This window comes from Caloenas nicobarica, chromosome 1 (genome assembly GCF_036013445.1).
Source record: "Caloenas nicobarica isolate bCalNic1 chromosome 1, bCalNic1.hap1, whole genome shotgun sequence".
Classification (NCBI taxonomy): domain Eukaryota; kingdom Metazoa; phylum Chordata; class Aves; order Columbiformes; family Columbidae; genus Caloenas; species Caloenas nicobarica.
Genome location: NC_088245.1, coordinates 48,655,171 through 48,682,002, shown reverse-complemented (window position 1 = coordinate 48,682,002; position 26,832 = coordinate 48,655,171). Strand labels below are relative to the sequence as shown.

Here is a 26,832-nt window from a genome sequence, read left to right as displayed (position 1 = left end):
CTCTTGGCTTTGCCACTTATGGTCTCATTTAATTCAAAGGGAGCTCTGACTCCCTAGGCAAAATGTATTTGGGACCCAAATTCAGTAAGCTGAAATATTGGCCACTGACTATCAGAAAGAGTCAGATTTATCTCAGTGAACTGCAGTTGTTTAAAAATCAGGCATTAATTCTAAGTTACTTGTCCAGGTTCCTGCAAGGCACTGAGACACTCCCCTCGCCCAGCAGTTCCCCCAGCCCCTGAGGCTGTACCTCAGACATCCAGGATTTCAGCCTCTGGGACCACCACTTCTTAACTGGCCAACTCCTGGATCTTAGCCTCTGCCACTAACCTTAAAAAGAATAAGATCTGAAGCCACAAAAAGCAAGTCACAGCAACTATTCTCAACATTTTTTGAAAAGTTCCCTTATTATCAGCATGTTCCCTTCTGCTTTCTGTATTCTCTCTTTTCATATATCACAAGGATAAGGACTAATGGGAACACAATCACTGTCAGGTTCCCTCAGAGATCTTCTCCTCAGGGAATGGTGTTCTTCCTCCATTCTTTCCCCTTCCTCACATACACATCCCACAAGTTCCCCCAGGCACTCGTGGAAACAGGGGGCCCTTATAGACTGCCTCTGCAGTTTCTCTCTTATTTTGGTTTCTATTGGCCTTTGGCAGGGCAACTCTGTTTATGTCATCTCTGTTGGTTGCATTCTCCCAGGGATATGTTTTCTTTATTCTGAATTTTAAAGGATTCCAGGGAAGAATTTGTGTTTCTCAAAAATCCAGTATCTGTTTGAAGTGCTCAGATTTAGCCATTACAATTACAAAACAGTAGAAGCCTATGTGTGAGGAAAGATTTTTTGGATTGGAAGGATATTTTCACTTTAGTTGTAACTGTCAAAGGGGATTTCACAGCTATCCACATTACATCTCACCCCTGCAGCTGACATCACAGCAACCTTTGCTGCATGAGTAAAAGGAGACTCAGTGAGATGTGTTATTCAATTTTGTACAGAGAAGGAACAAAAAATGTATTGCCAGAGCCGGTCTAGAGCTCCACATTGACTAACATCTGTATTTAAAGAGAAACATGGGGTTGCAGTCTTAATGAGTTATTGTTATTTCCTAAAGGCACAGATGAAGTGTTTGGTTCTGTGAAAGTCAGAAATCTCAAAACAGCCATGTCCCATTAACACAGCACATCAAACACCCCAGGCTGATTTTCAGTTCAGCTGTAGGCTGAGGATTTACACCACTGACAACAGCCCAGCATCTGGTCACATACAGTCAGGAAATGAATAACTCTGCTTGAACCGAGGAGAGCGAGGGTGCAATAAAAACATATCCTGCAAAGGGATCTGCGAGGGGAAACGGGAGGAGAGCTCAGCTCACGTGAGAAGAACAAAGCCTGTCTTTCACGTCCGACCACAGTCTTCTGCAAAACACAGTACAGGAAAGGGCCTGAGCCTCAAAACGTTGCCAGGGAGATATTTCCAGGCCTTGCAGAGCCCAGTCCTGGGCTGCAGCATGCTGATGACTATGTTTGGCTTGTCAGTCACCCAAATGCCTACAGTAACTAAGAAGTCAAGACTGCTTGCTCTGCATCTGCTTGTGAAGTAAGAAACTACACATTTTATTTGGCCCGGCCAGGTACAGTTTTGGCATTCATTTCTGTAACCACAGATGGATTTTGGAAGCAGTTAAACAACAAGCACACCCAGAAGGGCTGGGGGATAGTGCAAGATCCTGAGCTCCCTTCTTATTTCTGACACTCCCAAAGTGGGGGGGGAAAAAAAAAAAAGAAAAAAGAAAACAAACAAAAAAGTGAGTCTTTTAACACATTATAATGCAGAGAGAAGGGGCAGAAGGAGCATAAATTCTGTTTTGTTTTGTCTTAGTACAATGTCCTCAATGACTTTAGTCTTGCCTACCTGAGGCAGAAAAAAACTCCACTGACCTGCCTGGAAATTGTGTTTCCAGAAGAGAAGCAGGACCAGTCAGTCTCCAAGTGGTTTAAACAGAAAATTTACCTACTCTTGCTTAAACATGAAACAGCTTTGCATGGTGACACTTTGCTGACTTGGGCTGTTTCAGTGTCACAGTACATATAGAGATACCACGAGCTTGCCCCTCCTGTTTACAGAGGAATGTTTGTGTGGTACAGACAAATGCCTTGTTGATGTCTTTGGCCATCTGCTGTCTTGCTTTATCTGATTAATATTTTACTGATTTTTCATGTAATCGGCATATCCATTCACATAGTAATTAAAATCATTTCGTTGTGTGGATATCTGCACTGAGTTGTGACACCTGGCCTAGATGGTGATTGTGAATATCTTTTATTCATAGATTTTGTGACCTAGAACTAGAATTCTTTTAATGTAATTAGCCATGACAGATGAGTAGTAAATCAGATTACAAACACACACAATAAAACATAAAATGGATTATTTCTTCTGTCACATTGCTGATAAATGGCTAGAAACTTCAGTGTGTTTGGCAGACTGCTCCATTTCCTCTTCTGTATGCTTGTGTGAAACCAAAGGTATATTTTGTATTAATGTAGATATACTGTAACTAAAAATAAATGCATTGTGATCTCACCTTAACCCAGGAGTAAATGAGAGCAAAGCTAAACTTGCGTCTTCAGAGGAATGTAGACAGTTTGCTGAAGGCATGCATATAGAAGTGGTGCTTGGGCCACTTGGGCTAATGGTGCTATTTGTAGAGCAAATTCAAAGTGCTCTGAAGTCATTAACCACCTAATTGGCCTTGACGGGCTTCAGATCTTTGGTTCCTGTGATAAAAGTAAGAATCTGCTCAAATTTATCTGAGAATTTCAGTTTGCACTTAAATTTCAGTGAACAAAATGGTGTAGTCTATATTTTCTTGTAGGTTATCACTATATCTTTTTGTTGACAGAGGTGGGATTGTTCCTTACATGCAGGTGAGATGTATACTTGTATACTTTTTTTTTGAGAAACCAAATGTCAGAGTAGAATTAGGTGCTTGAAGGCTTCTAACAGTAAAAGACAGAGGTAAGACACACTGCACACTGCAGCAAAACCAGACCGTGCATGTTGAAAGAAGGTTTTTATTGTAACTGTACAAGCAGAAATCCTTGAAATAACTTGCGAGAGGCTCAGCCTCACAACTTAATTAATGGTTCACTCTATTCCAGCTTTTTTTAGGACCCTGGATAACTATGATGAATGCACACTTGATTTCTATATTTGGATTTAGTCTCTGTTGCGTGTGACCACACCTGTTGGGTGATCCTACCTGCTGATCCTACATGCCTTCTCACGGGAAGTGTATCTCTGGCTGGTTGATGGATCAGGAGGGAAACTGCCAACCACCACCAGGACTGGGTGTTTCTCAGCTTGGAGCTTTGCCTGCAAGAGATGGGAAAAGCCTGTCTGACCCAGGAAATGCAGCACCAAGGAGAGGAGTGGCACCAGGGCAGAGACCTTCCCATGCCCCGCTGCTTGGGATCATACTGCAGCAGGAAGTATCTGTCAGCCATGGGGCTGCTGGCTCCACAATAGCCCTTGTCTTCCTTGGGGGTGACAAGAACCACCCAACCACCCCTGGACGGCACAGGGGCAGTGCTCCTGGGTCATCCTGAGCTTCGTCCTCCCACAGTCCAAACGGTGATGGGAGCCTTGTGAGGTGCCCACAGCCATAGGTTGTAGATGCAGGAAGGTGCAGCCTCCCAAACCACCTGCCTGCTGTGGGCAATGGTGCCTACAACACTTCCTGCTCTCTGTGCAAAGTGCAGCAGACGGTGGTTGTCTGATCTAGCCTCACTGACCTTGCACTGATGCAGATATGGAGCAGCCACATGGCCAGGGCACTGGAAAAGAGGCTTAAAATCTGCTCCCAACTGTTTCCCAGAGGGTGTTTACTTCCTCCCAGCTGACAGGCATGACTGACTGTACAAACACTCCTTTGCTCCTTTGAGGACAAAGTCAAACAAGCAAACCTTCAGCAGTAATTTAAGTTTGTGTGACTTTGCTCTCAGACACATTAAGAGTGATTATATGCCAGGTAACTGCCTCTTGACTGGGAGATGGCAACAAAGAGCTGGCAGTTCAAAGACTAGTTGGAGTCACCTATTCAGTTATTATAATAACCAGGGTTCAAATGATAACAGACTGTGAAACACAATTGCCATTAGACTTAACAACAGATGGGTAATTGCTCCCAAATCCCTTCAATATTGAAAAGAGCACCTCAGTTATTTTAGACCCAGGCAAAATAACCAGGCTTGAGCTCTTCCAGGCAGGGAGCCTCAGGTATGGATTCAGACAGAAGAGTCATAAAACAGGGACCTTTCTGAGACTTGGCTTTACATGGCAGTAGCATCACCATCTGGTACCAGACCCCCCAAGTAGGTCCTCCGCCTGTGTGAATGCTGAGCCCTCTTTGGAGAAGCACAGGGGAAAGAGTGTGGGCTAGCCATGAAAAAGGGATCACAAAGCCTCAAAGTGGGAAAGAAACAGAAAAAGACAGAAAGGAAGACAAGTGGGATGTGGAAGAAAAAGTTGTCCAGAAGAAATAATGGTGCTTGTGGGAGGGTGGACGTCTCCCTCTTGCCAGCCCATTCCCCGCAGGAGGTGGGAGTGCTGCAGGGAGGAGTGGGATGACTCAGAGCATCCTCCCGATGAGCCAGGACCAAAGGACAAGCTGCCCTGCACTGTGATGGACGACTGACTGTACAGCAGGAGGTGTTGGTGCCTGGACGAGACATAGAGCCAAGGCCCTGTTTACTATGTCTACTCATCAAAGCTTTTATCATTTTTATTTCAGAAGAGCAGGATGTGACACCTAGTTTCCTGCCCAGATTTTAACCAGGTCATTAATTCATTTTTCCCCTTCAGTGTAAACACTGTTTTGCTTTGTGGTGGCATTTAGTGCTGCTGGGTGCCCTGAAATGCTACACTGTTGTCCTCCCTGATAGAAGTCAGGATTGAGGAAAATAATTTTATCAAACCCAACCATTTTTGTATCATATTTTTGTTGAAAATGCTTATCCACCCTTATAGATCTACCATCTGTGTCTCAGCCTCAATTCTGCAGCAAGACTTCCTGTAATCTTTCTGGTGAAGCCTTGCTACACACAAATTGAATCAAGAGAAGCTTTTATTGATGTGAAATACAATTGAGAGAGCATTTCCCAGGCTATATGTCCTAATCAAATGGATTTTCCTTTCAAATTTCTAGCATGATTTAGATTTTTCACGTGTGTTACTCTACTGCAAAAATTGTTGTCATGCAAGACCAAACTGCATTATGCTTTCAAAACTGCTACTGTGTTGAAAGGAATATGGAATACCAACATCAGAGATAATTCAACTGTAGATAATTCTCTTTTGTGGGAGGAATCAAGTTTTGGCCACCAGGACCCACAGAGCAATCATCCATCTCTGTGATAAAACATGGGACAGTGCGTGTATCTGTTTGATGGAGTTTGAACAACCAGTTCTACTTGATCGCAGCTGTTAGTAGTGTGGTGTTCCTAGACAAATACCTGTTATCCTGTGTTTAATAACCATCAATTTATAGGCCAGATCTTTAACTGGTGCACGTCCAGATTTCTGTGCTGAGGTTGCTACCTTGTATTACACAATCTGCTGCCCCAACTTCCTTTATAAAATATTTCAGACAGAGAAGAACATTCATAAACTCTTTGCTTGGAAAGCAGAACACTCTTCTTTTGACATGAGTGTATGAGAGGGGCAGGGACTGAGGGCAGATAGTGACCAATAGGAAGTATTGTGTCTCATTGTCCTGCATCCAGGCATAACCAATACAAGGATTTTAAACTTTAAAAGTGCTACATAGCACTGACAAAAGCACCAGGTGTTACCTGACAAAAAGGGATTGTTTCAGAGCTACAGAAACAAGACATATCAAATACTCTTTTGTTTCCTCCCTTGAAATTAAACACCTCTGCTACAATACTGGGGTTGAAAGATTAACGAAATATCTAATTGAAATAGCTGCTTTCGAACCAGAAGGTCATAGTCCTCTGTCTGAGGTCACAGCCAGCCATATCAACCAGCACTCTAAATACAGGAATGAGCCGCACAGTTGCCTTATATGAGTCATTCATGGGTGACTTTGCTTGTGACTTTAGATAATTTTTACAAACACACCAGTTAGGACCTGTGGGGCCAGTTATTGGTACCTCTTAGCTGAGTACAGATTGCAGAGCAGGACTTGATGGGTGTGATCAACAAGCCTCTGCGCTGATGTAACATCACCAACGCTGGTTGTTGTGCATGGACATAAATGGAGAGGCTGCCAGGGGGCTCTGTCTTGAGTCAAAAAGGCATTCAGGGGCAATCCTAAGAAACAAGCAAGAGCTGACTATGCTCCAAGCAAAAGAAAAAGAAAAGAAACTAATGCAGCTGAAATTGTTTTGGGTTTTAAACAGATGTCATTAAATGCAAATTTAGTGATTCCTTTATTTCCTCCAGCGTATTCAGTTTTTGAATAAACCACAGTGCTCTATCCCCTCACACTGCTGTCAGAACACTTGTCACAGACCGTGCTGTTCAGCTGAGTCCACTTCCAACCTCTATGTGCGCTACTTTACCTGACATTTTTGGGTGCCCTGTTAGCTCAGACAGGTTGCACGAGGAAAGGAGCATCACAGTATTTGTGGGCTTTGCACCAGGCCAGTGATTTGTTAGTGTTTCAGCTATGCCAATGTGTGCTGAAATATTCTGTCCCTTCTTTGAAAGAAACCTTATCATAAATTCAATCAATCTGAAAAATGAACCATGGCATCATGTTTCATAGTGAGCTACTAAGTCCCTTTCGTTAGAAAATAAACACTGATCTTCATTGCAGGAGAATGTAAGTGGTATGAGCAAATACGGTCACCTCCATGGCTCCTGTTCCCACTTGCTCTCCAGCTTTGGCAGGTCAGAGATACAAATTCCTTCACGTTCCCATTTGCTAGGTGATAAAAGTGCTAATGACGGCAGTGTTGACAAGGCAGGGCCATTTATCAGTCTCTTGCCTGACCTCATTCAGAGCTCAGCTAGAGATGACGCACTGGTTGTCACGGGGCCGCTGTCGCCTGCCCTCAGGGGATGCCAGCTCAGGACCTCTGCAGACCCTCCGATGCTTCCAGAGAGGCAGAGCTCTTTCCATTTGCCAGGCACATCAATTTGAGTTGAATATGTGTCACCCGAGCATGACGCATAGTGCTAAAAATGCTGAAGTTGTGCCTCCAACATCATTGCGGCCCTCTTCAATCCCACCTGGTCTTTGTTTTCCTTGGGAAGAAAGTCCACCTTCCTTGGGTAGCTGCAAGAAACCAAGACCCTGCTCTGCTGCTGCTGCTGCTGCTTACATGGTCTTACCCCTTGCAGCACAAAGGGGCGCACATCAAATTTGTCCCTCTGGGATGTGTGTAGTATAAATTAAATTAAAAGAAAAAAAGCAGATGGAGCTACTAGTACCATCAATGTATGTGGCATTACCTGACACTTCTCGTCCTAACCCCCTTGTTTTCAACTGTTTATAATTTTGTCAAACTCTGGAGGAGAGCAGAAGGAAGTTTTCCATGCCAGGTGTCTCCCCATGCCTGAATATTTTATTTAATTATTTTATAGAGTTTCAGCAAAGTGGTTTAGCCATTTCCAAGAATGAAACTGGGGGCAGGGGAAGGAGAGAGGAATGTTGTCAAGGCAACAGTAATCCCATTATTTTCTAACTTCTGAGTGGCTGAGTAGGCAACCTTTATCTTCTTTTCATGCCATTTTTGTACATAATAATAACGTTGGAGACAATTACTCTGATCAGCTTTAAGAAAAGAGCATGGATAGTGAAGGGACCGTAAGATGTGCTTTTGCAAACAAAACAAACTGGCACCTTTGTATTGTTGGCCGCCAGATCTCCTGCTGCTATTTTGAAAACAGGTTTTCAGGACTTAACTACTCTGTTAGTAACATCTCTTTAAATTGCTCTCCATCCGGACAAGATCAAGAAACTCATTTCCCCAGCTTGAAGTGCAATTGACAGCCTCCACGCATTCTGGTATTGAAATTGTTGAGCATATGTTAGTGTTCAGTAATCATTTCCCTCCAGATTTTATGGCTCATTGTCATTTTTCACACAACAAAATGTTTTAATGAGGAGGAAGGCTCTGCTTTATGTTTTGGGGAATGTCCCTGGGGAGAGGATTTTAATTTCTGCATGATGGGGGAGACTTTTAAATCATATTGCATCAGTTACCATTTGTCAGATAAGATGTGTTCTTACTATAAAATGAGCCTACAGCACATTCGAAAAGTGCACTAAATGAAAGAAAAAAATGGGGGGAAAAAAATTGCCTTTCAGGAGTCCTGCTGGATTTGCATGCTTTCCTTTCCCTCCTCTAGAGCAAATGCAGCCAGTCCAAAAAATTCAGATTTGTTTTTTTCGTTTGGGTTTTTTGCTTTGTTTTGTTTTGGTTGGTTGGGTTTTTGTGTGTGTTTTGTTGTTGTTGTTGTGTGGTTTTGATTTTGTTGTTTGCTTGTTTGCTTTTTTCCCATTGTCAAAATCCAGGTCTGTCAATACTGGCAGTACATGCAGGAATGTAGATCAGAGATTGTTTTAGGAAAAACAAGCAGAGTGGAATGCGGCAGTCACACTTGAATAGATCATTTTGTTTTTCCATTCCATTCAGAAAAAAAAATTCCAAATTTATTTTGTTTTTTTTTTTTACATATGTCTATTGTTTTTCTTTGAGTCATTTCTACTATTTTAATGCCATTGCTCCAAATTTTCATACTGCAAATTATGGAGGCAACAATTCTGAGTAAATAGACCACTAGGTTATGGCAAATGAAATTTCTGTTTTGTTCAGGATTTTGCCACTGCACTTCTGGCCTACATGACAAGCCATTTTATTTCTGCTACTCCACTCCCCAGGCCATGAAATGGGAATGATATATGATCTCACTGATTACGTACATTGATATCTATGATAAAAGGCTCTGTGGAAAAGCTGGGTTTTGTTATTTGTATGTATAAAATATATAGTATAAGAAAGTGTTCGGCTGTACATAAGAAATCTAATGGGCAGAGAGATGAGATGAGATGAGATGAGAAGAGATCAGACATGTTATAGGAGGTGTCAATGTTATACATTTTGTTCTTATTCAGATTGAAAGGTCTCCAAAAGTAGGACTTTTTCCATGGAAAATAAGTCATCTTTGGCTTCTGCTCATGTTGTGCACCACTCAGCAGAGTCTTTGATTTGGCCTGGGTGTTACCCTGTTGTGCTGCCTCCCACATCATCGGAGCTTGTCACCTTTCTGCTATAGGAAGCTGAGCTCACATTTCTTTTTCAGGTATGTTCTGACAACCCATGCAGCTTTGTGCCTAGATAATACGTGCGCAGGTATTGAATCCTATCCAGCACTGTACTCCAATTAAGTAAATGCACTTTGAGAACAGATGTGACATTTTAAAAACCTAAGCAAAACTTATTTCAGCATAACATCAAGCAAAACATTAGCAATGCTATGAAGAATTTCCGAGAATATCAGAGATTGTTTTACTACTGCAACAACAATAACAAAAATAAACCCGTGGCAGGAACAGGAAAACACACTTGTTAAATAGCAGCCAAATCGGTGTGAAAATCTGATGAGAAGTTGTTGGCTGCAAAGAAGTACATGTGCACACACAACATCGGTGCCACAGAGATACAGGATGTTATCAGTACAATGCGAACCTTCGCTCAGCTGTCATTAAACCACAGGCTGTGCTTGCTCTTGTTTAACTAATTCTGAGATGTATTTCATAGAATCAGCTGTTCTGCTGTATAATTTACACCAACTGTTCTCCACCTGACAGGGTGAACTAAGCCACTTCTTGTCATGTGGCAGCACTAAAGAAACAAAGCTGCACGTGCTTTCTCCTCCTCCCCAGCCCCCTCAAGTATTGCAGTAGTGCTTAGACAACTTGGACCCCACACCTGCCAGTGCTTAAGTGTGTACTGAATTTTACTCCAGAACTTCCCATTTTGACCTAGTGAAGGGTTTAATCCCGCCTGTAATTAAATAAATGTCAGGATTCCCACTGGGAGGAAGTTAAGTTCTTGTGCCTCTGCAGGAACAGGAATATGGTTGTATGCCCACAGAAGTACACGTGATTTCCCTCATTAATCATGCATTAATCAAACCATCTGTTCCAAATAATACCAATAACTAAGTACATTACATTCCCAAGAGGCAGGTATAGTGGCGCAGGCAAGGGTCAACACAGTTCATGCACTTCTAACATGGTCGGTACAGACTTTACTTATTGCTGGGCCTGGAAAGCAAACACGGATGCTGTTTATCTGTCATTTTAATTACAACTGCAGCACGAGCATGGTGGAGAAATCCACAGCTGTGAAACGGCAGCTGGCAGCTATATTTCCTGCACTACTTCTATCTTCAAAGATGTAAAACACCTGATACTTTTCTAACTCTTCTAAAAATATAAAGGTGCTTTGCAAAGAGTAACAGAAGTCTTGTTATGGCCACACATATATATATTCACACATACTGTGACATGTCTGTAATTACAGAGAAACAGGGTCAGACAAAAAATAAACTGAAGTTTTTCAAAATTAGACGGTAAGCAAAACTAGAAATGGGCCATAAATATCCTCAGTCACAGCCTTCCTTTCTGCATTAGGACAACATTCAAACAAGAAACAACAAGAAGTGTAGCAGCATCAAGCAAGCGTTACTGGGCTGGAGGAGACGGGATGTCTATGAATTCTCTTCAGTTTTTGGTCTGATAGTAATTTGCAAGAGGCTGAAATGCCCTGGAGTTTCTCTCTTCTCAGCTTAGCAATGTATCTGACCTTTCCATACCAATTCTTGTGCAACTTGGATAGCATGAGAGCTTTAACCAGGCAAGACAAATAAAAGCCAACATACATGATTGCAGTCAGGTTATCTGTTTTGGATGCTTTTGCCCAGGGATTGTCATGGCTTCATTCGCTGAATAGTGAATGAATAGCACTTTTGCAGATTTAGCCCCTGGTTCATGTTATATCTCATTTCTCTGGGTCACAAAGAGTTTATTCTCCATTCTTGAGCTCACCTGCAAAAAGCACGATTTCCTTCCTCCACTGCTAAACACACACAGGCAGGGTAGAGACAGAAGAAACACTGTTGTCATGTCTCTGTGGCTGATTTGCAGAGATCAAGCTGCTAAAAGCAACAGGGTCTCTGCCTTGTTCACACTCCTGCTGAGCAGGTACAGGCAGGGCACAGACCCAGATGTGTCTACCAGGGCACTGCTGTGCACGCACAAGAACTCCTCTAGAAATTGAAGCTCTGCCAAAAGGAAACTCAAGGGTCTTTTCACAGTATCTAAGGTGGGGATTAACGCTTGCAATTGTGTGCAGTCTTTAATTTCCTTGGGGCAACATTTCTTGTGCCATAAAGGCATAATTCTGTGGTTTATTTTGCTTGTAGTTACTCAGCATACCTCTCATAAAAAGAGTAACAGAATATTATCTGAGTTGCTCTTGCTGTTTTACAGATCCTATTTTGCCAGCAATGCCTTATTCAGTCTGAGGAGGCTTTCAAAGCACTAGTCAAAAAGGACCATTTTCCACATTTTTTAACCATGAACTTCTCCTTTTGCGTTAATTTTCTAAATGTCTGACTTGGCCCAAATTTTCACATGCAATTCCCAAACCCTCTGTTGCATATCTGACAACAGAACAAAATTTTTCTGAGAATGAGTGTAAGGATTTTCAGAAAGTCAGGCCTCTTAAACATTGCTTACATTGGATTTAGCCAGAACTGTGATATCTCAAATAATTAGGTGGTTTTGAAAGTATGAGCAAAATTTGTGCTCTTTTTAGTGAGGCTCTTTGATGCTTAATGCTTAAATAGTGACTTCTTCCTACTGATGGGGCCAGTGGGGTGGCATAGGCAGTAAGTTCCAGAAGAGCTCTGTTCTTGTCTCTCCTTGTCCATAGATCTAGGGCAAATCTCCCTACATGTGATTTTTCACATCCTCATTTGCGGAGTGATTTCAAATGCATTAAAGAAAAGTGTTCCTCAAAACTGAGATGTTAGAAATAGTTTGCTAGCTATGAATCCGTAATCCTTCCCTCCACCAAAAATATTTACTTCAGCTTTGTATCTTGTGAATTGTACATTTGCCCCCAGACAAGCCTTCTCTGACCCTTTCCATAGATACAGCTCAGAAAAATCACCATGGACCAAAACCACTATATTTTACATGTAGACATGGTGACTTGAGTAAGATGGGCCTCATCTTCTTTCCAGCAAGGCCAGAGATTGACTTGCCAGTGGCGTAGCTGAGCAGGATTTTGCCCTGCATCCACACAAACAGCACCAGGGTCCAAATGTGGAGAAACGAGCAGGGCTTTCTGAGCCAGGGAGATGGCTTCCACCTGAAGTCCCTGCCCGTACAGCTCCTCATCTCTTCCCTGGCCATGTACGCTTGTTTGCTCCACTCATGTGCATGTACTTTGCTGCAGATGCCAACAGGAGGATGCATTTGGGATGTCACTGCTGAGGGCCAGCAATCTCCCTGTCACCGGCTGCAGCAGGGACGGGCCATCTCCGATGCACAGGCAGCATATGCAAAGAATATGGACTTTGCTGCTGGGGAAGGGTAGAGGCAGGGAGGATCAGATCCAGCCAGCAAAGAGGAAAGGAAAACAAAGTGAGAGGGGGACAGGGTATCCTGGGAAACCACAAACATCTTATCTAATGGTCTCCCAGGGTCAAAATACCACCCGTTTGGCCCACTGCCCCAGACATTTCTTCCAGTTGCTCTGGGTGTCATATGGCCCCAAATGCCTGCCTTCTTCTGCTGTCCTGCTGCTTGTCTGCTTTTCCATTGCAATTAATAAAGCCCCAAATGCCCCATCTTTTGTGTAGCTCTTCATGCTGATACGTTAATTCTCTTGGAAAAAGTTTGCACCATTTAAATCTAATTGGCCTTGGCAAGGACCGACACACACACTACTGCTAAACTGTCAGCAACCCACATTGCAGTGACTGGTTCAAACTTCTAGGGTTTAAGTGGTAAAAAAGCTGGAGAAAAAACTTTCTGGGACTGTAACAGTTTCCACTGAAACAAGCAGTGGTGGCACAAAGCCTGCTGTGCTGCTCCAAGCTGCACTCTGACTTTTGCTGTTTGACTGCTTGAAATTTTACATAGTCATTACTGAGAACATATTTTTCAAATAATTATTTGAGTAACCACAACGTCTTCATCATGAATTCTTTTGTTAGACATTCACATCTAAGTGGAGCTACTGTAGCAATCTCCACTGAAGCGGAAAGTTACACACAAGTGGGGAAGTGATGCCTGGATGAGCTGAAGTAACTTCCTAAGCTTATGCGTAAAATCCATGGCTTGATGCACGAAATGAGCTCAGATCTTGCAAGTTGTGGTCCAGTGCTTGCGCCCACACAGATAGTGGTCATGAGTCGTTCTGCCAAACGACAACACTGAAGAGGAAAGAACACTCCTCAGAAACAGTGAAACCCAAGCTCAAAAAGGCAAACAAAACCTCAGCACCGTAGAATCCTTCCATGGATGACGTGGAGTTGCACCTGTGCATGCCCAGGATGAAATTCACCGTTGTGAGAATAGCGATCTCCAAGCCAGAACACCCCAGTGAGCTCTCACTGTAAACAAAGTCTCATGGTAACTGGGCAGTGACAAAAAATCCTTGGCAGCTCTAGCTGTGCTGGAGCCAGCTGTGTCTGCTCCCTTTGCAAAACAAGGGAGGAAGGCAGGGAGGATGTCTGTCAGAAGCTGGTACGGCCACCCCCTGCCCTCCTGGCAGCAGCGAGAGCAGCAAGCTGGCTCTCCACAGCACTCCCCACATGTCTCGGTCCCATGTCCATCCTACCTTTAGCTCTGCTTTCTCTCAGGAACCAATTTTTTTGTTGTTGTTGTTATTATTGGCCAGCATTGCCAAGAAGCCTTGAGCTGGTTCTGCAAAGCTTCATTTCAATCCCAAAGAAGGGCATAAGTCTGAGATTTATGTTAGCTTTGGCTCAGGGATAAATCTCACCTGCTGTGTCCAGATGGCCAGTTTCTGCATCCATTGCATCTACTGCAGTTTAAGATAGCATGTCCAAAGACATGTCCAAAGGTAGGATTTGGCCAAAGAGTAAACAAGAGTTCAGTTCATGCACCAGCAGAGATCTTATCTCATACTTAACTGCCTCTGGGTGACACAAATGTCCCTGTGAAAAGCATCCTGTGCCTGGAAAGCTGCCCTGCTTGAACCCAGAGATCTTTGTTCTGAGGCCACTGTGTTGCGTTGCTCCAAGAATCACAGATTTACCTCCTCAGCATACCAATTCTTGGCAGACCTATCTAGTAAATACACAATACATAGTATGACACTTGGACAGCTGCTCTGCCATGGACATACCTTAGAGTCATGTTACTGTTCTCCTTCTCAGCTGTGGCAAAAGTGGCCTCAGGAAGCCTAAAGAACAGTATCAGTGATGTTAGTGAGCACTGGGGCCTGCCCAGGGCCCTCAGTAGGACTCCACCCCATCCCACTGATGACAGAGTAAATGCAGCGTGTTTCAAAAAGATGGACCCAATTTGAAATCACTATATCTTTGAAATTGCGTCCATTTTTTTGAAACATCCTGTGTTTCTCTACTAATTTGTCAACATCTAACATATTACACAAAAAGTAGAATGACCTCATGGCTTCGTTATCAGCAACCAAAACAATAATTTAAAAAAAAGAAACAAAACAAGCAAACAAACAACAAAAGCACCGAACCAAACAGGAAGAACACTGTAGTGGTTTGTAACTTAATTTCAATTTTAAGGTCACCTGCTATTTTCCACCAGATGTGTGAATACTATGAGAAATTTTATATATGAAGGTCAAGCCTTTATGAATATGATTTTTATTTTTGAGACACCTTTGGCTCAGAACAGTGAACTGTTCTGTTTTGAACTTAATTTCTCAAATATTTCTTTACCGCATAGACATAGACCATAGACTATGACTTCTGCATCAGTGAACCATAGACTATGTAATGATATTTGCAACTGGGAGTAATGGCATGCAGATTCGTAGCTCTGGGTTTCTGCTGAGAGAGTGAGAGTTGAATAGCACTTGGCACCAGGCTGGAAATAGGAAGCTGCAAAATCTAGGGTCTTTGGCAAAAATCTGAAAAAACATATCAAATGTTAAGAATCCAGGTCAGCTGCACTAGTAGCTCACTGTGTTGCCTTCAGCTGGTCTCTGTCAGCCAACCCACAAGCATCTCACCTGAAATGAGTTTAGTGGTTCACTAACACATACGAACACACACAGTATCCAGTAATGCAACCATAAAATTTACCTAGTAAACTGCAGAACAACTGGCAGGAGATATCTGGCTGCTGCTTGAAAGATTAATGGCAAACCACCGATATCCTTCATGCCTAGCTTCACACAGCTTTGTTCAGTATTTATTATTTATAGGGCAGCTGAGAGAAAATTCTAGGATGATCGACCTCTATTCAGTAAGTGGCACGGCGGAAAAAAATGGAAAAGGCCATGTGCACCTCCTGCATGAAAAAAGCCTGTAAGCAAACAATTCACACCCTAGTAGCTCTCATGCTGCCTGTAGGATTCACACAACAGGATAGTGTGAATTTATTTGTCCAGCAACAACGAGTTATTGTGTCTCCAATTCTGACAAGTGTGAAGTGCAAGGATGCAGGTCTGGAAATGGTATCACAAGACATATTTGTGCAATGAAGATTTTAACAGGCACCCATGTGCTGGGCTACTGTACTGCTCAGGTTACACTCTTCATCTTACACTGAGGAAAGGCAACAACCTTTCACTATGCTGCTTTGAGATTCAGGGAGATGAGGCTGGATGGCTTTTACAAAAGACGGTGAATGAAAGTTAAGGACTTGCAGACAGAATGTTATTAACCTACCAAAATTGGGACAAATACATTATATATGAAAAAAGAACAGGAAGGAAAATACTCCATAAGAACTTGTCTGCTGACATAGGTTACACTTATCTGGATTTTATGGAGACATATGGTATTGTGACATCTCTCCTTACATTTGGATAGTTTGTGTATCACTCCTTATCATATCAAAACAATAGTGAAAAAATAGGGGAAAATCTGTTGTTAGTAGAAATTTCTCAGTGTTTCTAGGAACGTTTGCCTTTCCTGGAGGGAAAAGTTCCAGCTACTATTTCAGTAACCCATCCTGTCATGCTGTCAGCTTCTTCAGTTTCTCATTTTAAAAAAGGCAGTACAACTAGCGCTAAAATCCTCTTCAGGACAGAGAGCAGCTATACAGCATAAAACTGTAACAAGTGCCTGCTGAGTCAGACCACTGGTCCATTTTGCACGGTATTCTTTTTCAACACTGGAAAAAACTGATGGTATTTGGGAAGTGCACGTGAGTGAAGATGCATTATTTTCTTCTCTCCTTTCCCTTGCTGGGAGTGCAAGAGAACCCCTTCTTGCCTATTGCCTGTAGTATTCACAAATTTGTCTTATCCTTTTCTGAGTCTGCTGATAACATCTGCAAGAAGTTCCAGAAGTTTGCTGCCCAATGGAAAAAGAAAGCTTTCCTTTTACTAACTTTAAGCTAATCCTCTACTAAATTAATCAAGTAGCGCAGGCCCACAGTTCCACACGCAGAGTATCCACCATCTTCTTTTCGTCACAAACCTCAACTTTCTGTTTTTCAAACTAAACAGTCCCAGATTTTTCAGTCTCTTCTCTTAAGGCAACTGCTCCATCCTCTTAATCATTGTAGTTGCCCTTTTCTGTACCTTTTCCACCTTCGCTAAATCCTTCTTGAGATGCAGAGACCACGATCGCACGTGGTACTCAAGATAGAGGCAAATCAGGTTTCGAACAGCAGAAAATCATGCCCCCTGTTCTGTTCTCAATATCCTTTCTGATGATTAGCCCAACATTTTGAGAGCTTATTTGGCCACGCTGCACACTGAGTTGATTTTGGCAACAGCAACTCTTAAGATCTCTTTCCTGAGTTGTAATGGCCAGTTTAAAGTTCAGCATCATGTAAGCATGATTTAGATTATTAGATTACTAATGCATATACAGAAGCATATTTTGATACTATACCTAAAATTAAAATGGAAACCAGCCCTTTTCACAGTCCTTGGAATATGGATTTATTTCAACATTTGACAACTTTTATAGCCTAAAATCTGGTAACTGTTTTCAAGCAAAAAAATCACAGTCTTAGAAAACTAAGGTCCGCTTGCTTTTCAAGACTAAAATTTAAAGCAGATCTCCTCCTAAGCTTGACAAGCTCTTAATATTATTTTTGTATTGGTATCTATATAATTATTATAAATCCATTATAAATTTAACATTAGGCATTGCACTTCCGATAACTCATCAGAACTGTCACCACAGATGACATATAAAACAGCTATATTCAATAAATTTAAATATTGGATGTTATAGCTAGGTTTGACAGATACATTTTAAGGATAAGTCCAAAACCGAAGTGGGTCATAAGATAAAATTTCCCTTTGTGCTGAAGGTTGCTGTCAAACAATATATTATGGGTTCCACTTTTAAACCATGGCATTGGAGGAAATACGACCTATTGTAAACTGGAGCTATTTATTACTTTTGCAGATATTTTTACCAGTTCACTGGACTCTTACACATGTGTATGGAAATCGCCTGCCCCAGATGATTGCTTTTGCTCTAAGTGAGCTTGGCTGTTTTGATAAATTTGCTTCTTGTTTTCTACCAGGAGGTTTTGGAAGTGGACTAGACAGCAGCCCTGCCGATTCCTACAAAAACAGCATTCACCAGACAGAGGAACTGATGCTTATGGATTTGTGCCAAAAACAATTGACCTGGTTATCCTGACTGGGTAAATATCACAATATCTGTTGTAAAGAGCCTAAGAGAAGTGTATTCATGTCTTGGTTCTAAACTCCTGTTCATTGGTACTTTTGCCAAAGGGAATGAAATATAAATACACAGAATGGTCACTGTAAAAAAACATTGAACGTTTGTTCTAAACTGTGTAAACTGCTGGAATATTCTTGGTCTTTGCCTCTTTATGTGAATTCAGTCTACTAAAATCTGTATGAGCTACAGTCACCTGTTTGAAATTGCTGCACAGGCTGGAGAGAAGATTACCCAGTTTGCAGCAATGTTATTGGGTTCGATAGCCCCAAAAGGAAACACCTAATCATTTTAATTTTGTATTTCCTTAGTCTCGAATAATTTCCTACTTCCCTCTGCAAGTAACAACAGCTTGCCTCCTACCTCCCCTGCTGAGAGCCCAAGGAAGCCTAAGATATGTAAGTGAAACTTTGCAGGGAATCCTCTGGCCTCTGCATCTTCTGCACTGGGACCTTGGACCCTTGTTATTTCAATACTCAAATAAGGTCATTTTCTATAGCTGGAAACTAATTTCAAAAGCAGGCTTATTCTTGTTCAGTGTTTTTAGACATGCTAGCTTAAAGCTAAGCAGGCAAAGTATTTTTTTCCAGTCCTCTGAGTTGTGAGCTAAAGTGTTTTGCTAGCTAAAGGGCTTGATATTAACCCTACCCTAAACAGCTACGAAATCCGAGATGTCTTTTGTCTCATGATTCATGCAGATACCTGTAGCATTTTAAGCTCAGTAATCAGATTAGAAAATTGACTTGATTGAGATAAAAATGTTGTTTTATTTACCAAAACTGAAGTAGATATTAAAGAGCTGAGTAAAGTTGAAAAGGTAAAGCAAATTACTGCTAAAAGAGAGGTAAAGAACAAAATGTCATTGCAATTCTCTCTTGTGTAAGTAGAGGGGAAAATGTGAATCCTTCCTGATTTCTGTCTCATCACCTGAGGAGAGGCAGCCATACTCAGAGCTGTGCTAGACTGCAGCACTCCTTGCTGCTGCTTTCATAACAGCATCACTTGCATCAATTCTGCTGTGAGTAAATCTGAGCACAAGAGTGCTCTGAAATGACACCAAGTGTAATTCCTTCACACTTGGTACCTGGGACAAATAGTTCCCCCAGTATTAGTAGGAAAACTTTCATGAGTGAAGGGAAAAAGATTTGGTTCGATGTTCCTATATTTCAAATGAAGCTTCTTCCCACATATATAGGTATAGAAATATAGACCTCCTCCCTCTTTCCCAGGAAATTAGCAACTGTATTCATTGCTTTCCACATTCTCAGTTTTCAGGTGTAATCCAGCTACAACCATAGCCTTTGACTTTTAATTTCCAGAGCATGCAGACTTTCAGGCCCTCACAGCCTTCCTCCTAACACATCATCACTGCCTGTCAGAGCAGAATCAAACCTACTGTATCAGCCTGGCATTGCCCTCTGTCACTGCACACTTGGCAGGAGGGGAGGAGGAAGGAAGGGAGAGCAGGGAGCTCTGCTGAGGTTGCAGCTGTATGAATAAAAAACCCTGAAATCTTCATCTCTCCTAGACTTTGATGGGAAAATGATTTCTTCTTAGCTCAGGGATGTCTTCAGCTGGAATTTAAGATGTAGAGACCAGAAAAACAGATCAGGTTTTAAGAAAACAGTTAAAAGTCTTAAATGTCATCTGTATTTTAAATATCATGAAGGTGCATCTGCTATTCCCTTCCCTGCCCAGCCCCAAGTTAACATCTCTGAGTAATTTCTGTGGATTTCATCATGCCAGGATATCTGGTTGTTATGGCTCTTGTTGATGTTTTACCAGCAGGCTGCTGACAGTCAGCTTGTGTTTCTGCCCTGCACAACAATGAAAGCAGACGGTTTGTGGGAATAAACCATGGGGAAGGACACTGATAGGAAAGCAGCTGTTTAAACATTAGGTATCTGGATAGTTCCTGACTGGGAGCTAATTTTTAACAATCTTGGTGGATGTGTGTAGACATGAGCAAAACATTGGAGCCATACATTTATAATTCCAGTCTGCAGGCAGAAATGTTGGACATGTAACATCTTTATCTTCTGACAGGGAAAAGCCTTTCAGTTAAAGAACAACAGGTCTACTTAGTCCTGAGCCACTCCTGAGTAAGGGCCAAGTTCTGTTCCATCCAAGGAAATTTTGGAAGGAGCCATGAAAGTACTGCCACATGTGCTGGTGCAGGGCAGGGGCAAATATTTCTTCTTAGGGTCAGGCAAGGAGCATGTTCTCAGGGGAATAGCAAATGCTCATTCTGTAGCCAGAAAGAGAGAAACAGACTGATGGTTTAAGCAGACTCTCCCTTCCCAGCAATAGCATTTGCAGGATGATTGTGGACTTCTTATATGAAGGTGCATGGCAGATGAATCCATGCAGTTAAACAGTAACTATCTTATTTTGGGCAAACCATCCCTCCCCTCCTTCTCTTCCCATCTACCACCACCACCAGCCTCGCCACATGGTTTTAAAGCAAACAGTGGTCCCTCAGCAACCACTTCTGTCACTGGGGAGAGAAAGAGCCTTCATCATTGCAGGGCACACCGCTGTGCCAAACATACCATGGTGTAATTTGAAGCAGTTGTGGTATCTGAAGCAAGCTCAGTGACTGCCACGGCTGCCTCCATGAGGGCACAGAGCAGGTGACTAGCTGGGATCACTAAGGATCTCCTGCTGCCCGCTTGGGTGAAGAAGAAACAACATGTGGGCCTCTCCCATAGGTGACCCATGTCCCACCCTGCCCTGGTCCCTACCTGGAAAAACCTGGAGCTGGTATCTCACCAAAAGTAGCAGTTTTGTGCCAGACTCAGCTCTGCCTTGCTCCCTCCCTCGCCTTCCTCCCCACCTTTAACACTCCTGACCATCAGTAGACTCAGTTCTAGCTTAGATGTTAGGCTGCAACCTTCTTTTGGTAGAAGGTGGTTTCCTGCTGCAGGAAGTCACAGTTCCCCTTCAACTTCATCAATTTAAATTACCTCTTGTCCTCCACCTGCATTTTCAACAAAACAGATAAGTTATAATCTGTGGGTATTTTGCTTAAACAAAATGATAGATAAAAATGTTCCCCTTTCATCAGGCTGTTTTATCTCCCATGTCGTGTGTATGGCAGAAAGAAAAAAGCCCAGAAACCATCAAAAGAAGAGCATAGTTTGACTTTTCACCATCTGTGGTGCTCTGCAAGTAATATGGCAGCTGCCACCTCACTGCCAGAGAGAGCAAGCCCACTCGGTACGGTGAAATGCAATAAGGGGCTGAAACAACTTATTCTATCTCAAAAGTACGATCCACTTTTTGTTTGTTTTGATTTCATATAGTCTCACATCCCAGAAGTTTAAGCTTGAGCTTCACATTCAGATAATCCCTCAGAATATCTACATGAAATTTGGCATTAAATGATCAAATTTATACACTTTCTTCTCATCTGGTTCTATTAATCACTCCATGGCCACAGTTTTACCCAAATGTTTTGCAAGCTTTTTGATAAATCTAGATTTTTTTTTTTTAAATTTCTAGTGAACATGCCTTGTTTTCAGTTTGGTAAGATGTGCTGCACGTGCTGCAAGCTGCGATGGCTTGACTGCAGCTTTGCAGCCCTGAGAATGGCACCCAAGGGCAGGTCCAAAGAGTCCACTGGTTGACTGCAGGAGAGAGCAGTTTTTAGAAATTCAGTGGAATGGCCCCGTCTGAAGCATTAGAGTTCCCCTCCAAAACTGAAAGCAAGTAGCTGTTGTAAGAACTATAAAAAGATGTACTACTGTGTTATGTCCACATTATCTTTATTACATACAAAAATAAAAATCTTATAAGACCAATTGAGTGCCCAAAAATGACCAAGTCAAACTATATCATACAGCAGAAGTCTTCTTATCCTGAAGTTGCCCCAAAATCTTTAAGAGAGTCCCAGACGAAGAAAGCCCTTTTAAGGGTACCATAGTTCACTGCTCAACTGCGACTTCTCTCGCCAGAAACACTGACATGAGCAGGTAAGTAGTGCCCTCTGTACTCTTCTGGATACAGCAGTTTTGTCCTGGTAGAAAGTTGTTTACAGCTCTTTCCTATCTGTAGCCCAACTCAGTCTCTGCCAGGAGTACGCAACCACATTTTGGATGTGTCAGTGTCGGGGAACGTGACATCTGGGGTAGGGAGAGAGGATGGGGAAAGTATTGCACAGCACCGCAATACTGTGGCTATTCAGTTGAAACACGTGCCAACTTTGGTGGTTTCATTGAGCTGTTTACCAAAAAAAGGGAAGATGAAGAGATAAAAGTATGAATTTTATTCATGTTTGTAGCATGGATGTTGTGTAAGGAAGGGATTTTATGAAGACACTGTAAAACAGTGTGTTCTAAAGAGTACCAAGCAATGGTTTATAACATCACACATGAGTGCTCTAAGGGGAGCAAAGATACTGAGCAGATAAGAGCAAGGGGACTCTTCCACATGCAGGCATATAAACAGCTGTTAGCAAAAGTGCAGGGGTAGTGCAGTCCTTGGGAAAATAAATTAAAAGGGCACCCAGACCAAAAGCATCACTCCGTACCATGAAAATTATTTTCATTCTCACAAGCACAGAAGCAAAGGGGCTGAGAGTGGGAGTTTACAGCCAAGGACATGGAGCGGCTTCACATCACCCTGTGATGGAGCCAGGGTGAATCCCCTGGAAGCCTTTGCAAGGTTACTCTAATGTTTGTTTCAGACAGAATACTAGTCCGCTCTTCTGGTGGTATGGAGTGTGACAGCATAACATGGAAAAGTCATGGACTAATTTAGCTCCACCTTCAAAACTGAGCTAAAATAATCCATTCAAAAACATACCTGCATAGCACTGTGGGTATTACACCAGTCCAAAAGAAAAAAAAATTATTAGTCACAGAGAGAAGGAATTAAAGATGAAGAGAATGAGAACAGGGAAGTCTTAGCGTGTCAATTGTAGAGCACATAAAATTTACAGTTCAGACTTCCTTCATTACTGTGAGCACTCTTTAACCCTAGAAAATGTGAAGTAACATGAATTATCTCAACCCACATTCACTGAAGTTTGGGGAACAGTATGTACGCTTGCCTTGGATGCGACTCAGAACATGCATGTATACATTTAGTGCAGCAATGATGAACAGTAAATTAAGATGCAGTATTTGGATTGAGAGTCATTGGCTTTAGAGTGAAAATAAATTGGTAAGATTGAAAAGCTCAGCAAAAGAAGGCTACTGGGTGTGCATGGAGGAAAGGGAGCAGTTGGAGGATTGGGACGAACCCCCACAAGTGAGCAAACACAGCATCCTCTAAGAAGAAAAAGACAGAGAAGACAGATGCTGAGGAAAGCACAGGAAGGAGGTCTTCCCAAATACTGCAGTCCTTGAAGAAGTCATCTACCCATCACAAGAGCAAGAAAGAAGCTTTAAGGAAGAACCTAAGGCAGACCAACAAGGCATAGAGACTGTAGGCAAAAGATGTAGCAAGACAGAAAAGTGGAGGTGCTAAACAAAAGAAAGCAAGACACTGTTGGATTCCTGCACTATCTCCAGACTGCTCTCAGTGTATGTACATACAACCCTGTAAACACACCATTGGGGCAGCTCTACACAAGGTTTTCAGCTTGGGCATGGAGTATTTCAATCCATACACTTGCCCTTCTCCCCAGGTGCCCACAGCTTTTAAAAGCTCTAATTAAACATTGTCATGAGCCTGGCACAAAGCAGGTGATGGTTTTAGCAGGTTAGTTTATGGTTTCAGCAGGTTAGTTCACATGGCTTCACAAGACTAGGAGGAACCTTCTCCAACCTTACCTCTGTTTCTCAACTCCTTAAACGCTATGGGCTCCCAGGTGCTGTGCTGCCAGCACTCCCCGTGCTGCACCTCGCACCCACTGCCCTTCCTGCAGCAGGAGGAGCCAAGCCCTGTGGTTGAGCAAACAATGGAGGCAGGCAAGAAGAGCGACCACTGCATGTGCAGCAGTCAATGTCCAGAATTTGGTGCATGAAATGACATTATTCCCTAAATATGTGATGTAATCACATCAGCATGTATCTCACTGCCAGAATCTCATCCAGTTCTTACAGGTCTTAATGTTGTCAGCACTGGATGCCAGCTTACAGTTGCTGTGATAAATGCCCAAGGAAGGACTTGCGATAAGGTAGTGGTATTCACCCACCAGAAGTGGGAAGGAGGCTTTCTAACTTTTAGACTGCAGTTATTGCTTCACCCTTGCTTACCCTATTCTTTCTTGTCAGTTGAATAGGAATTTAAAAGCAGAACTGAACTTTTTTTATATATAAACATTTGTGGTAAGCACTGAGCCACAACAGTGTCGCAACCAAAACACAGTTGCTCAACGGCACCTGTTAGTGCAATTACTTTGACATAAAATGTGTTCTTTACTGTTGTCTAGAGGGAAAACCAGCAACAGCCTGTTACACTGCAGCTCCAGCTGGCAACAAAATTTGTTACCTTGATCTTGCATAATTTTGCAGATGAAAATAACAGAATTCCAGTGATCAAACTTGTTTTTCACTTTTTACCAAGTGCAAGCTATACCTTGCAACTAGATAACCTTGAGAAACAAGACTAAACCACACAGCTTATTTACAGGTAAATATTTTCATGGGACCTGTATTTATATGCATCAAGGAAAGCATACCTGAGGGCATATTTTCCCTTTATTTTTCTCCATGGCTGAGTCAGTGATACAAAGAAGGCAGAGTCTGAACAACAGTCATCTATTTCTTTGTATATTCTCACAGATCCTTCCACAGTCCTAAGTAGGGGGAGGCTCCAAAGTAGTGGCTAAAGGCAAAAGAGCAGCAATATAATTAAGATCTGATCAGAAGTTCTGTGAAGTTTCTCCTAAAACAACTGTCCTTATAGAGCGCACAGTGCAGATGTTACTCATATATTTAGCATCAAGGGGTTTTATGGTTGTTAAAGACTGTTTCAGAGAGGTATGTTAAAGATAACTGAAGTGAGCAAGAGCAAGCTGGGGAGGTTCTAGTTCACTGCAACAGGACATGTACTCCTGGTGGGAAAGGTGTACAGTTTCATAAACTTAAAAAAAGATGAAACTGCATTAGCCAGTGCAGAAGGTCAGAGAGACACATCTTCTTACCAGGTCTACAGGGAGTCTGATCCATAGGTCCCTGGGGAAACATGTGAAGTTTGGACATTTCCTGCCAGTGGGCCCTTGGAGCAGATTTTTGTACATCTATGTGCAAGACACAACATAGGGAAATAGTGTGGCAGGCATGGGCTGTCCAAGGCCTTCTGGAGGGCCCGGGATTGGTATAGCTCTCTGTCTTCTATGCAGAACTAGAGTACAAATACAAAAATTTGGCTCTGAGGGTGTCTAAACAGTTTTGACACCATTATGGAAATGTAGAGTGCCTTACAGACAGTCTATACTGTCATGCTAAAGCCAATTTTGTTGGAATAAAAAGGCAGAAAAAAGGTGGGAAGCAAGCAGATGGAAGGACAGAAAAATCCATCTATCTGTGAAATGAAAGAGCATGAGAAATTTGCCAAAGTTATCATGAACTGTTTTCATTATCGAGATATTAATTCAGGCTGATGGATCAAATACTGAGCATCGATACTCAGAATAAGCATGGGTTGAGGCCTCCTCTCACAGAACATGCTCAACGGTCTGCAGGATAAGGTCTCATTGTATGAGTTATGAGGGAGTGAGGTCTGCAGAGAAAGGGCTCATCCCACCATTTAATGGAGGTGCTGGGAGCTGGTAAAATTTACATTGCAACCCACAGAGCCAAGGAAAACAGCAGGAAAGTTGGGGCCCTGTAACAGACGTAAAGGGGGCTCAGGAAGAAAAGGAATCTGAGAAACCTGAAAGTGGGCCCACAAACCTATGTTTAGCATCTATTCACAGCAGTGAGTAGCAGACTGGGAAAGGTCTCTAAGCTTGTTGTTCATTTTTCTATTTTTATATATTCTTTTTACCTTCAAAACTGGAAAAGAAAGAATCTCAGAAAATGAGCAAAAGAACACAAAAGGACACCTGGGGGAAAAAGGTTGTTCTTTATAACTTGCTAAGCTAACATTGTGTAACAACAGAAGGAATAAATGTCAAAAAAACATTGTGTACAATGCTAGCAAAAGGGCATTACTCATAGCCTGATATAAACAACTAACAACTCCCATCTGGCAACAAAAGTCCTTGCAAAGGGAAACACACTAAAACTCCTGCCGTTGATAACTGAGGCCTGTTATGGGAAATGCCTGCAGGATCCAACTGTGATTGCAGCAGAGGGAAGGGAAATGACATGCTCATGTCCAAAATAGCTTGGAGTCCGACAGTATTTGAGGCGTTTCAGAATAGCACACATTCAGAAGTGAAAAGCAAGTAAAAGTGGACAGTGGGTACAGAGAAGTTCAGGCAGCTCAGCTCTGAGATGGCTCCTTGCCCCCGATGGTTTCATGATGGACCATCCATGTTACCATCAGCCCTAACATCCCATTCGCCAGGCAGCAGTGGTTCAAACTGTAAAACATAGATGAAACTCTTCGGGAAAAGAAAAACATAAACTTAATATAAATGAAGACTTTTTGGTAATTCCAGAGAAGAAACTGTCATTCATATAGAGCTTAAGCCAGAGCCCACCAAAGCCAAAAGGAGCCTTGCTGTGAGATCCAGTGGGCTTTGGCTCATGTCCATAGGCTAAACGCTTTCTCTGGCAAGTCTACAGAGTGATTCAGCCCCAAACCACTCAGCACAGCCAAATTCAAAAGCCCTATTCATATTCTAAAAAAGGCAACTGGACATCATTCCATGGTCCCAGTTGCACAATTGTCTTCAAACAGGTGGCAGAAACAACATCCGTCACCAGACAGAAAATCAAAGAGAAAGTCAGGAGCCTGTGCTAGAGCAAGATCTTACATCTAACACTTGTACTGTGGAA

The 26,832-nt window shown here is 42.3% G+C and overlaps 1 long non-coding RNA gene across 1 annotated transcript in view; it reads right to left on the bottom strand.

The window, feature by feature from the left end:
- The window catches only part of LOC135987191 (uncharacterized), a 59,671-nt gene extending 35,849 nt beyond the window's left edge, over positions 1–23,822 (bottom strand). Inside the window, exons 1-2 of the long non-coding RNA XR_010605975.1 lie at positions 23,713–23,822; positions 3,270–3,382 (exon numbers count right to left, since the gene is read on the bottom strand). This is a non-coding gene — a long non-coding RNA (uncharacterized LOC135987191). The remainder of the gene's footprint in view (positions 1–3,269; positions 3,383–23,712) is intronic.
- Positions 23,823–26,832: the final 3,010 nt, after the last annotated feature.